The sequence below is a fragment of the Orycteropus afer genome, unplaced genomic scaffold (assembly GCF_000298275.1).
Source record: "Orycteropus afer afer isolate SDZICR_OR568_19922 unplaced genomic scaffold, OryAfe1.0 scaffold00573, whole genome shotgun sequence".
Taxonomy (NCBI): Eukaryota; Metazoa; Chordata; class Mammalia; order Tubulidentata; family Orycteropodidae; genus Orycteropus; species Orycteropus afer.
Genome location: NW_006922160.1, coordinates 868,908 through 882,505, shown reverse-complemented (window position 1 = coordinate 882,505; position 13,598 = coordinate 868,908).

Here is a 13,598-nt window from a genome sequence, read left to right as displayed (position 1 = left end):
GCCCATTCTGGAAAACTCAGCCTCTAGCTGCTTGAGGACCTGTGGCTAGCTTCCTCCTGGCCTTGCCCCACTGTTGCCTGTCCTGTGCACACCACATGCCATACTCCAGGCCTACGAGGCCTTGGCACTTGCTTTGCCCAAGTGGGTGAGCTTGGCTCTAGGTTGCGTCATTTCAGAGAGCTACAAGAGGGAGAATGATAATGACACAAGAACTAGCTTTGGTAAGCCCTTCCCACGTGACAGACACCATGATAGGTGCTTTATATAGATTATCTCAATATTTGTAAATTCCAGTCATTCACATGCCACCTTCATGATTTCTGCCTTATCAGTGCTATTTATGTACTTAATGCTTTTCTTCAAATTGGTTTGCCTTTAAAAAGTGCACAATTTTATTTGAAAAGGAAATTTTATATTATTTCCATAAATCACAGGGTCTGAGGTGCTGGTTATGTTTTTTTCTAATATGTGTCAATTGTGAGTTATTAAATAATAAATGCTCATCCATCTACCACTCAAAATCATCTCACAAACTACCAATTGCACATGTGCCAGCCTTTGGGAAGTACTGTAGCTTCTTACTTAATGTTCACATATTCCTGTGCGAAAGGTGTTACTAGCTTTGTTTTTCAGATAAGTAGGTGGAGGTTCAGAGGGTTATGTGCTCGAAGTTGTTCCACAGGTGGAAATGGTAGGGGCTGAGATCTGAATCCAGCCTACTTGCAAATGCCTAAACAGTTACTGTCAAATCAGTTCTCACTCCTGGCCACTCCTTGTATATCAGAGGAACTGTGCTCCATGGGGTTTTCAAAGGATGATTTTTCGGAAATAGATCTCCAGCCCTTTCTTTTGAGTTACCTCTGGGTGGACTTGAATGTCCAACCTTTCAGTTAGCAGCCAAGTATGTTAACCGTTTGTACTACCCAGGAATTCCTTAAATGCCAGGCTCTGTCAAAATCTGTAAAAATTTTAAATTTTTTAAAATCTAAAGAATTTAAAAAATAAAAACATGTGCAGAAATCCAATATATAAGACAGATAAAAGTGGAAGTTTTCTTTTATTGAAATGGAGGTGGGAAGGCTGGAGTCCCTTCTTTTGGGTCTTGCCTTCCCAAACCTGTACTGTAATGGCCTTTGAGAACACTTCTTAAAAGCCTGAGACTCTGAGGAACATTTTTTAAAAACCATCCTGCATTACCTTGCCCCTTGATGCCATTTAATCCAATTTTCCCTGTGAGCCAAACTCCTGAAGGGAGACTTTTGGGTCTGTGTTATCCTTTCTGGCTGGGTGTCATCATCTTGGACTATTGCCATCTTGAAATCTTCACTGGTGTCTAAACCTTACTCCGACCTCATCATAACTGCTGTCTAACCTGTACTCAGTATTTTAGAGGATGTAAGAGGACTGAGATGAATAGAATGCAGTTCTTGCCTTTGATGTCTTCCAGGCCAATGTGGGAGACAGAGATAGATACAGCCAATTACAATAAAGGTTTGCATGAATATCACTTTTTTCTTTGGTTCCTGCTCTCTCTCTGGTGCTTGGATTCATCTAGTGATGGGCAGTACCCTGAGAAGGGCCAGCTAAGAGGCCCTAGTGGTGTGGGTGCCCTCTGAAATGTGATGCTAGAGGTCTTGTCTAACTCCTTACTCCCCACTATGGTTCCTGTGCTACTGTTCCCTTATGAAACCATTGCCTGATCCAAGTCTGGTGTTAGAATCACCCCTCACTCAGGTCCCCAAATATCTGCCAAGCTATGAGATTTTGCCTGGCTCCTGGCTTTAGCTTGTCTCCTCCCTTCGTTGTTGAGTCTGTTTAACCTCCTAAACCTAGAGATGTTCTCCTCTGGAAATGGGTATCCCCAATGGGCCCTTTTCTGCCAAAGAGAAAATAATCTATCCAGAGGCACAGTGAGGGCTGTGCATGGGGGGGAGAGGGACACTTACCCCCAGTCACAAATTCAAGGGGCACTACATGAGGTGTGTAATGACATTCCAAAGCACTTCAAATATGAAAGACACCTGAATGAGGTAGCTGGACAACGTGTTACTGCTATCAATGTCTATTTATCTTGAAATTAGGGAAACACAACTTAGAGGTTGCCCCTGAACCTGTTGCCCTAAAAGTATGGAAAGATCCTGGCTAAGTTTCAATGTTTTAAAGAATCTTAAGGGACACGTTACCTGGATCCACAATCAATACCCATGGAAGCGGCAGTCAAGAAATCAAGTGATATAGTGCATTAGGCAAATCTGCTGCAAAAATTCTCTTTGAAGTATTAAAAAGCAAAGATGTCACTTTAAAGACTAAGGTGAACCTGACCTAAGCCATGATATTTTCAATTGCCTCATATGCATGCAGAAGCTGGACAATGAATAAGGAGGACTGCAGAAGAATAGATGTCTTTGAATTATGATGTCAGCAAAAATATTGAATATGCCATGGACTTCAGAAGAACAAACAAATCTATCTGTCTTAGAAGAAGTACAGCCAAAATGCTCCTTAGCAGTGAAGATGGTGAACTTTGTCTCATGTATTTTGGACATGTTATCAGACGAGACCTTGGGAGCTCTGGTAGCGTAGTGTCTAAGGCACTGGACTGCTAACCAGAGGGCTGGCAGTTCAAACCCACCAGCCACTCCTCAGAAGGAAGATGGGGCAATCTACTTCCATAGTGATACTGCCTTGGAAACCCAAGGAGGGGTCACTATGAGTCAGGTCCGACTCGATGGCACATAACAACAACAACAACATCAGAAGAGACCAGTCCCTGGCCATCATGCTTGGTAGAGTATTGGGTCAGTGAAAAAGAGGAAGACCCTCAATGAGATAGATTGACACAGTGGCTGCAACAATGGGCTTGAACATAGCAATGACTGTGAGGATGGTGTAGGACTGGGTAGTGTTTTGTCCTATTGTACATAGGGTTGTTATAATTCAGAACCAACTTGACAGCACCCAACAACAACAAGAACAAGGGATATTCAGCCTAATGGTGTTCCTTGACTCAGTTTTTTCCTTCAGTCCTGGCTATGGCATTGGTCTTTTCCAAGATGCTGCAATCGTTCAAAGATCCTAGAATATCCCCATTACATCACCCTTGTGATTTCTTTTATGCTGTGAGGCCAAGTCTTAGTTAGTCCCAAATTATAGGAGGCTTCTCCTTTGCTATGCCCTATGACAGGGCTCATTAGTAAACTCAAAACAAGTCAAGTCAATTCAAACCAAATTAACTCAGGCCAACTCTACTCAGGTCAAATCAAGTCAATCAGCTCAACTCAACACATATTGTGGACCTCTCTGCCTATTTCATGCTACCCTGAGCCAGATTCTAATTTGGGGGAAAGCTGAATCCAACAACAAATAGGACATTTCTGTTGTGAACCTGAATTCTAGACTCAAAATTTTCTTTCAGCCGAGGGACTCCCTTGCACAATGAGCTCAAGAAACAGGCTGCTTTTCTGGTCTGGAGATAGCACAATTAGCAGTCTAATCCTGGGGCTGCTCCCTAAGACTTATCAAACAACCCCCACCCCCTAAGTATTATCTCAAGACCTCAGATTGCAGAGTCAGTTGGTCCCTCACCCTTCAGGATCTAGTTCATAGGGTCCTGAGCCACACATTTCTTCATTCACAAACCTGCATTGAGCACTTACCATATGTAAGGCCAGGCATCTTAGAGATCTTGTCTCATTAATTCTCACAGTAATCAGTGTGGATACAGAACCACTAAGTGACAAGCTAGACTTTAACCCAGCCCTAATTCCAAAGTCTGCATTCTTTCCATCATATCCCATTGCCTCTTATAACAATTGAATAGAATCTATAACAAAAGGTAGAGATTACTGAATGCTTAAACAAACACATTCTATACGGAGGGAAAGAGTGGATAAATGAATATTTTATGTAAGGCAAAGTTCCACCTGACCAGTTTATTAGAATTCTTTGAGAGGTGAATTATATAGGGAGATAAAGGGTGACTTTCACAAAAAACCTTTGTTAAGTTTCCATCCCAAAGCCTATTAATAAAATTGATTCATTATAGAATTGGGCAGAGGTGGATGGTGAGTGGGAGGGAGTCTATTTTTGCATGGATAAAACACTGGCTTGGAGACAAGAAATTGAGGAAAGAGATAAATGGGTACTTTCTCAAATGGAGGAGTAGGGTTCCCCAGAGGCTGATGCTCCGTTTGGTCTTATATATCAGTGGACATGCATTGACCACCTAGAATGTGCAAGTCCTGTGACAAGCAGGGAGATATCAAAAAAGTGGGGGACTCAGCCTCTGTCCTGGAGGAGCCCAGGGAAGAAAATGTGCAGTGGAATCTCCAAGGATTTGAAGGACAAGAAGCTCCTCAAGGGGCTGAAACACCAAAAAAAAAAAAACAAAACAAAACAAAAAAACCCACAAAGAAAACAAAAACAAAACCCAAACTCACTGCCACTGAGTCAATTCTGACTCACAGCAACCTCTATTGGGTTTCCAAGGCAGTAAACGTTCATGGAAGTAGATTGCCCCATCTTCCTTTCTCGGAATGCTGGTGGGTTGGAACTGCCAACCTTCTGGTTAGCAGTTAAATGTCTTAGTCATTGCACTTCCAGAGCTTCTTGAGACACCAAGGCATTGGAAATAAAACTGAGGAAGGTGGCTAGGGGAATGGCCACAGTGCAGACAGTAACCAGGAGGTTTGAGCTCTAGTCCCAGCTCCTCCATCGACTTGTTGTGCGGTGCTAGGCAAGACTCTTGCTGTCTCTGGTTCTCCATTTTCTCTCCCATACAGTGAAGTAATGGGACTAGATGATCAGAAAGGGGGTGGTATTCTTGGTTGAGGACAGAGACTTGAAATAGGACTTCTCCATTTCCTGTGGCCATAATGTTTCCTTTTGTCCCTGGCCTGTGATAGAGTAGCTGCTCTTTCTCATTCTCATTTGTGAACAATGGAGATGAGGCAGAGAGCCATGAGGGCTGTGATGCTGGGGCTCAGAGCCCAGGCTGGAATCCCTCAGTGGCATTCTCTGCGAGTGACTCAGCATCATAAATAGCTCCCATCTGGATGAGCAATGATATCTATAGCGATCGAGCGATCTCTATATCCACACACACTTTCTCTGTGCAAATATGTGGCTCACTGCAAGCTAAATACGAGGTGACCTGGAGACGTTCCTTCTCTTAAACGACTATTTGGTATGAAACTCAAGGCTGTTTATTTAAAGAAACAAGTTTACAACTCTGCACGTTGGATTACTGGCAGTGGGTGGTGGGGAAGAGGCGATATGGCTGAAGGGACGCCGAGTGTGATCTGAGTTTGGCTGGCCACCTGGAAGAGGAGCCGAGGCTGACTGCCCCGCTCTTCATCCTTCTGTCTGAAACAGCAAGGGGCGATGGACACCACAGACTAGATGTTTCAGATCCCTGAGTGAGGGAGGGGCTTGAGCTCATTAGTGCAGGAAGCGTCAGTTCAGCAGAAAAAAGCATGGGTCCTGGGGATGACAGGAGACATCCAGGTTCCAGCCCTGCCCTGCCACTTATCGTCGGCAATGCATTCATTCATTCATTCATTCATCAAACTCGTACCAAACACCCACGTAATGTAATAGCCACTTAGGAGTGCAGACAAGAAAAAATAGATTGGAATCCAGCCTTAGCCAGCTAACAGCCTTGTATCTTAGGGCAAGTCCTTTTCCCTCTCTGAACTTCAGTTTACTCCTTTGTAAACGGAGGATGATAATAGCCATCTAATTTTTTTTTTTTTTCTTTTGAGGGAGAAGTATTAAATAAAATAAAGCACAAGAAAGCCCTTCTGTGTTGTAACAGCTCTGAAGATGCAAGATAACATCATTCCACCAACTGGCCTACTGATCTATCTCCTTGGAACTTAGGAGATTCAGATGGGAAATGTTATCATGATGCCCTTGACCAGGGCCCCAGAGAGGGGCAGGGCATATGAGCACTGCCCATTGGTATCACTCTGGGTAGTAGTCCTACCTTTGTTTTCTGGCTGGTCTGGGATGCAGGTGCCTTCAGTCAATGAGCAGGGCAGAGGGCATGTCAGAGATAGCACAGCTTCCTAAAGTAGAAGAGAGAACATGGAGGGGTGAGATTGTCTAGGTCAGTTGGATTCTTGAATGGGCCCAAGCTCCAGACCTCAGCAAGGGTATGACTGATGTCCTGACCTCTTTTGAGGGCACCATTGCTTTTCTTGGTTCCAGCAAGGGGCTGGGCTGGATGGAGCCCTAGCTCAGCAGCAGACACACCCCTGGTCCCCATTTCACCCAGTCTCCTCATTCAGCAGTTATCAAGCTGGTTTACTTGTTCAAGCAACATTAGGGTGAGACCTGCTGTCTCCTGAGCCTGGCCCTTAGCTTGGAAATATATGTAGAATGAATGAATGGGTGGATGAATGACTGTGTCAGGCTCTGTTCTGTCTGGTGATCCAGTAGGGCAAGTGGCAGAAACAGTCGTTGTTCTCAGGGAGCTGACGATACTCAAATTTAAAACTAGCAAATGGATTGGAAACAGGGTAAACATAGAAGGGGATATGGGGAGGGAGTGCATGTGGGTTGGAGCCTGCTGACTGCCCAAGGCATGGGCAACTCGGAGTAAATGGCTTTCCTGTCATCAGGCAGGACAACCTGTGCTGGGTCAGGGAGGCTGGCCTTTAAGAATGCAAGGAAAGAAATCTGGCTGATGCAATTTTGTTTAATGTCTACCTACCGCTGTGTCTCAAATAGCTAGTTCATTCTGCCACATTTGTTGTTGTTGTTGCTAGTTGCCGTTGAGATGGCTCTGGCTCATGTGACCCTAGGTACAACAGAACAAAACATTACCTAGTCTGGCACCATCTTCATGATTGCTGGCATGTTCAAGTGCCTTGTTGCGGCTATTGTGTCACTCCATCTCACTGAAGTTTTCCCTTGTTTTCACTGACTCTCTACTTTACCAAATATGTTGTCCTTTTTTGGCGATTCGTCTTTCCTGATGGACAATATCTTTCCTATACAAAGTAAGTGAGTTGAAGTCTCACCATTCTTGCTTCTAAAGAGCATTAGATGTTTAACACACACTTGTTGAATGAAGGGTGGGCACAGGGCATGTATGCATGACTTAGGAACAGGAGCTTGTGGAGATAGAGTGGTAATGATCAGCATTACTTCAACTTACCCTTGAGTGGGGCTGCCTGTTGCTATTCTCACTGTGCAGATGAGGGGCCGCTCAGCAAATATTATAACTGAGTGCTCTGGTTGGGTGCTGGTTGTAGAGACAGAACCAATAAGGCTATGACCTGGCATTTTCAGTTTATCTCCTGTGTGCCATGCCCTTCCCTACTGCAATCTCTAATCTTAAATTAACCCGGTCAGGCCAACATTGGAATCCCCATCATACTGCTGATGGCACTGAGGGTCAGAGAGGCCTTGATCTTGCCCAATATCACAGATGAATCACAGTTGGAAGCCAGGTCTCTTGTCTTACTCTAGAAGTGAGATGTGCAAAGTTCATAGCCTAACAGGAACACAAATTGGCAAGCATACAATTAAAACACAATGTGACAACTGCACTGCCAGCTGAGACTCAGAGGAGGCCAAATGGATCATGGAGTAGGAAGGCTTTCCAGGCAGAAGGAACAGCATCTGCAAAAGCATGGAGTTGACAGGCATGGTCTGTTCAGGGATCTTGGTGTAGCTACAGCTTTGGGGTGAAAGATGAGGCTAGCAGTTTGGAGAGTTAGTTTATGAGGGGCCTTGAAGGAGATTGGTCTTCAACTCACAGTGATGATCCACTGCAGGGATCAATTTATGTTCTAGAGAGGTCCTTCAGGGGTGAGGATGGGAGCGTGAAGGTGGGTAGCCAATGATCCTCTTCCCAGGTGGTGGACAAAAAGATGTGAAGGCAGTGGCTCAGGGGTAGCAAGGATGGGAGGGGTAGGCAGCAAGATTTGGTACTAGATGAGGTGTGGGATAGAGAGGCCATCAGACTCTCAGTCTCCTGGTTTGAGTGGCACGTCAGAAGGTGACATGGAGTCAACTATTTTGTTGGTTGAATCCTGACCAACCATATGGAACTAGAGGTGCTCTCTCAGCTATGACCCTCAAGTCCTCATGGCCATTCCTGGTCCTTGTCCTAGCCATAGCCCCAACAAAGGCCTCCTCTGCCACCCACTTGTTCCTGAGCTGTGTCTTAGCAACTTCACAGCCCTCAGCTTGGCAACATCGACTTCTACACGCTCCTTGTCACCTCCTGACAATTAGACCTGTCCAGGGAGCTGCACTGCAGCCTGCTCCCCTCAGTCTACCAGATGGGAGGCCTGCCAATTAGACTAGAGTGTTGGCTGAGGACAACGGGAAGGACTTTGGACTGGGAGCCTTGAGGGCTGGGCCCTGACCTCTGTGTTGACACTCTGCCTGAGTGGCCCTGGAAAGGTCTCTCACCCTCCATGAGCTCAGCTTTCCCTTCTGTACAGTAAGGTGTTTGGACCACAAAATCTCAAAAGTCTAATATTGATTTATTCCATCTTTGATCTTTGCCATGTTTATGTTGGTTTGATGCTCTGTTGCTGACATGGATTTTGGTGTCAGACTCCAGAGAGTTCAATCCTGCTTAACTTGTGAGAGCTCTTTAACCTCTTCGGGCCTATATTTTTCATCTATAAAATGGATATATCTCATGTCACCAAACCCAAAATGATGCTTTATGAGTTAGCTGAAATGGTATAAACTATAGGGCTACAGAAATGGCAAAGGGCTACAGAAATGCTGCCTCTTTCATTTTATTTCTCATGAGTTATGACCAGCAACAAATCATTGAACCAACAAAACAATAAAACAGTATCAACAAGAAGCATTTATTGAATGCTTACTATGTAAGAAGCATTTTGCTGAGTTGTTTTATTCATATTATCTTGTTTTATCTTCACAATGTATGCTCTTATTTAAAATTATTCCCATTTTGCAGGTGAAAAGTAGGTATCTTATATGGTTAAGTATCAGAAAAAACTGGCCAGGCTCCCTGACTTTAAAGCTTGAGCTTTTAAATTTGAATGAAATGGTCACCTTAGGATCTTTTCTATTTATCCTAGGTTTTCCTTCCTGCTTGAAGTCAGAGCCTAACCAAGGGTTTGCAGTGCAGGAGACGGCACTAACATTTATTGAGCCCCTGCTCTGTGCCAAGATCGATCAGCTTCTCAGACTTTAACATGCAGGCAATCACCTGGGGAGGGGGAGGTGTTGTTAAAATGCAGATTTTAGCTCAGTAGGTCTAGGGGCAGCTGGAGACCCTCCAATTTCTGATAAGCTCCTAGACAACTCTGATGCTGCTGGTCTGTTGACCACACACTGAATAGCATGGTGTTGTTGTGTGCCGTCAAGTTGATTCCAACTCATCACTATCCTATAGGACAGAGTAGAACAGCTGCATAGGGTGTTCAAGACTGTAGTCTATATGGAAGCAGACTGCTACATCTTTTTCCCACAGAGCAGGTGGTGGATTTGAACTGCTGACCTATCAGTTAGCAGCCAAGTGTGTAACCACAGTGCCACCAGGGCTCCTTAGTGTGTTGTTGTTACGTGCCATCAAGGCAGACCGACTCATAGCGACCCCTCCTTGGGTTTCTGAGGCAGTATCACTACGAAAGTAGATTGCCCCATCTTCCTTCCAAGGAGTGGCTGGTGGGTTTGAACCACCAGAGGACTTCAAACATTATCTTATTAAATTCTGTGGACTGGATTTTGTAAGGTCTGGGTTCACGGGTGGGGAAGTTGAGGTTTGAGAGTCAATGTAACATACTCAGCATCATACAGCACACAAGGGATAGGTTTGAACCTAGGCCTGTGATACCATATGGTGCCCAGGGGTGGTCCCTGCTCTGAATTCTGTGTCCTTGCTAGGAACTGCTTCTTTCTTTCAGTTCACCCATGAGCAGACTGGCTTCCCAGAACTAGTTCCCAGAGGGAACAGGGGCCTGGCTGAGGGCTATCTCTGCACTGGAGTGATGATCTTGGGGCCAGGACTAGATGTTTCACTTGCATGCCATACCCCACTTTCCTTACCCTAATCTTAGCTCTGTTGGATACTGTCTTTATTTAAAATATTCATTTTTATTTATCATGGATTTTTGATGTTAATTTTGTTTTATAAAAAATATTGAATAAATTTTTATTTACCTTGATTACTGAGGTTTTTATCACCCTCTTAAATTTCACACCCAAGGAGAGTGATTGCCTCCTGACTTGTCTCACCCCAGCCCTGTGTCTTCCTCTGCACTCTCCACAAGGCACTGTGGGGCCCACTGCAGCCAGCCAGCCAATGGATTTACTTCCTGCAGAGGCATCCTTTCCCTGCCCTTTGGCTGACCTGTGCTCAAGATGGCAGCAGAACCAAGAGCCTGCAGGAGGATCTGGCCATCATTCTGATGTGGGTTTCATCGCACCTAGCCCCTGAGGAGGGATGGGGTGAATGACTTAACCACAATATAGATTATACCACCCCTTGGCTTCGGCAGTGGGGGTTCAGTGGTAGAATCCCCCCTTCCATGCAGTAGACCTGCATGATTCCTGGTCCATGTGCCTCCCATGCAGTCACCACCTGTCAGTGAAGGCTTGTATGTTGCCATGATGCTGAACAGGTTTTTGTGGAGTTGCCACAAGTCATGGGCCAACCTGACATCAGCTAACAACAATTGCTTCACAAACTTCTTTCTCACATGAACTTCAAGGCCCTGACCAGTCTGGTCCCTGTAAACCTCCCTGTCCTCATTTTCTACAGCTGCTATATTAGAGCTTAAATCCTGAAGCACGTGGTTTATGGAAGGCTGCACTCTACAGTGGGAGCCCTAACTCCATTTTAAATCTTGACATAAGCTCAGATGTCATTTGAGTTCTTCCTGACCTTTAAACCAACACTGGGGCTATGCACAGACAAGTTGCAGGACAACCTTAGGAAAGGGAAGTTTGCCCTCGGGAAGAGTGTGGTTGGAAGTAGATTATACTCATACAATCCACCCAAACCCACTGCCACTGAGTTGATTCTAACTCATAGTGACCCCCATTGTGTTTCCAAGGCTGTAAACCTTTACAGAAGTAGATTGCCTCATTTTCCTCCCATGGAGAAGCTGGTGGGTTTGAACTGCTGACCTTCTAGTTAGCAGCCAAAATGCCTTACCCACTATGCCACCACTATACCAAAACCAAAAAAACCAAACTCACTATCGCTGAGTCGATTACAACCGGTAATGATCCCTCTTTGGGTTTCCGAGGTGGTATCTCTATGGAAGTAGATTGCCCAGTCTTCCTTTCGAAGAGCGGCTGGTGGATTTGAAACACCAGCCTTCTGGTTAGTAGTCAAATGCCTTAGTCAACTATGCCGCCAGAGCTCCCTTATACTCACACAAAGAACACCCTTATCTAATTTAAATTAAGGTTGGGGTCTTATTATTGTCTTGTAGCTACCTCCTGGCTTTGACTCAGGCTGTGTGATGACGAGCTATATCTGGACCATCACTTAGCCAAGTGGTCAAGCCCCAGAACCAATCTTGTAACCCTTTTTAATCTTCAATTTTACACACATCCCAGTCATGGGCCTTTCCCCAATTCTGTAGCCCTGCCTGCAACAGTGATTCATGTATCTGCCACCAGTCATGATTTTGTGATTTACCTTTGTTTTCAATCATATATAATTAGTCCCATGGTGGTGACTCAGTGGACTCCATTCAGCTTTCTGTACTGTGTACTTGCTGATGTTTTCCTTCATCCTAGATGATTATCTGTGTCCTGTCAAAGGCTTAATAAGTGTCTCTATTGAACCTGTTTGAATCTGGGGTCTCTTTTCCCTTAATACACTGCTCCTCCATAGATCACTTGGCTCCACTCACGTAGACCTTCTTTCTGTCAGTGACCCTATCTGGCTTTTTCCTACCCCAGGACCTCTGCATTTTCTGTTCCTTCTGCCTGGATGTCAGTCCTAGGGCCAGCTTCCTCTCCTTACTCAGAATTTAGCTTAAATGCCTCCTCCATGAAGTCTTTTCTGATCATCTTATGTAAATAAACCCGATCCTCATCCAGCACCATCCTTCTTTTATTGCCTTCCAAGCACTATATGCGGCTCAGTGGTAGAATTCTCATTTTCCATCCAGGGCACCTGGGTTTGATTTCCAGCCAATGCAACTCACGCACACCTTCCACCCGTCTGTCAGTGGAGGGTTGTGTGTTGCTATGATGTTGAACAGGTTTCAGCAGAGCTTCCAGACTAAGATGGACTAGGAAGGAAGGCCTGGTGATCTACTGCTGAAAATCAGCCAGTAAAAATGTTACAGACCACAACAGCCTGATCCACAGCTGGTCATAAAGATGGTGTAGGACTGGCAGCATTTGGTTCTGTTGTGGGTGGAGTCACCATGAGTTGGAGTTGACTGGACAGCGCTTAGTTGATTTGTAGAAATTATTTTCTTTCTTTGTTGGTTAGTTTTCTGTCTACTTCCACTGGAACATAAGCTCTGTAAGGGCAAGGACCTTTCTGTCTTATTCTTCATTGTTTCACCAGCTCCTCACACAGTTCCTGTCCCATAACAGGTGCTCAGTGAGTACTGATGAATCAATGAAACATTTTGCTAGACTTTCAATTCCTGTTTTGTGAAATGGGATGATAAGCATAACCTCACAGGGTTACCATCAGACTGGAGCATATGTTAACTGAGCACTTGCTATGTGCCTGCCAGGCCTCAGAATTACCCATGGGTACCATTCCCTATTCGCAGATGATGGAATTGAAGTTCAGAGAATGAATGGGACTGGCAAATATTGTCTGGCCAGGAGTGCCAGGGCTGGGATTCTCTCCTGTTTGAAGCAGCATCTGGCCTTTTGCCCTGCTCTGAGGGGGCGTTGAGCAACACAAGAGCTGATTTGAGCTCCTCAGAGTCTCTTACCATCTGCTGCTTGAACTGCAAGACCCTACTGGCCTGCCTGGCTGTCACAGCTTTCTGAGGAGTCAGAGACAGGAATTCTAATGGCTGGGTTTTGTGGAACACAAAAGCCTGCCTCTTGCAAATGTAGAGATACATTTTATCTGCATTGGCAATTACCACGTTGAATGCCTGGGGAATGGTTTTCATCTTCCAGGCACTTTACCAAGATTAACTTCTGAACTCTAGGCAGCAACATTCGTTGCAACTCTAGAAGGGGGTATGGGTAGTGTAGATTGTGGTATATTCTGTCACAGTGTAAGCTGGAGTTCAGAAAGGCCTGAAGCCCCTAAATCCAATACCTCTTGAAGTTTGGTCTCTTTGTCTGACAAGGGTTTCTCCACTGTCCAAAATGCAGGCCTAACTGACCTTCTTGGGGATTTGAGGTTTCTGATTGTTTCTGCTCCATTTGACTCATCAGTGCCACCAATGTTTACTGAGATCTCCTAGGCATCCCTTTAGACCCTGGGGATGCAATGTGAGTTATGTCTTAGCCACAGCAGACCCATGGTGACCTTGTGCACAACAGAATGAAATGCTTCCTGGACCTTCACCACCCCCATGACCAGTAGTGGATTGGGCTGTCGTCATCACTAAGGTTTTCAATGGCTAGTATTTGGAAGTAGGTTGCCAGGGCTTTTTGCTAGT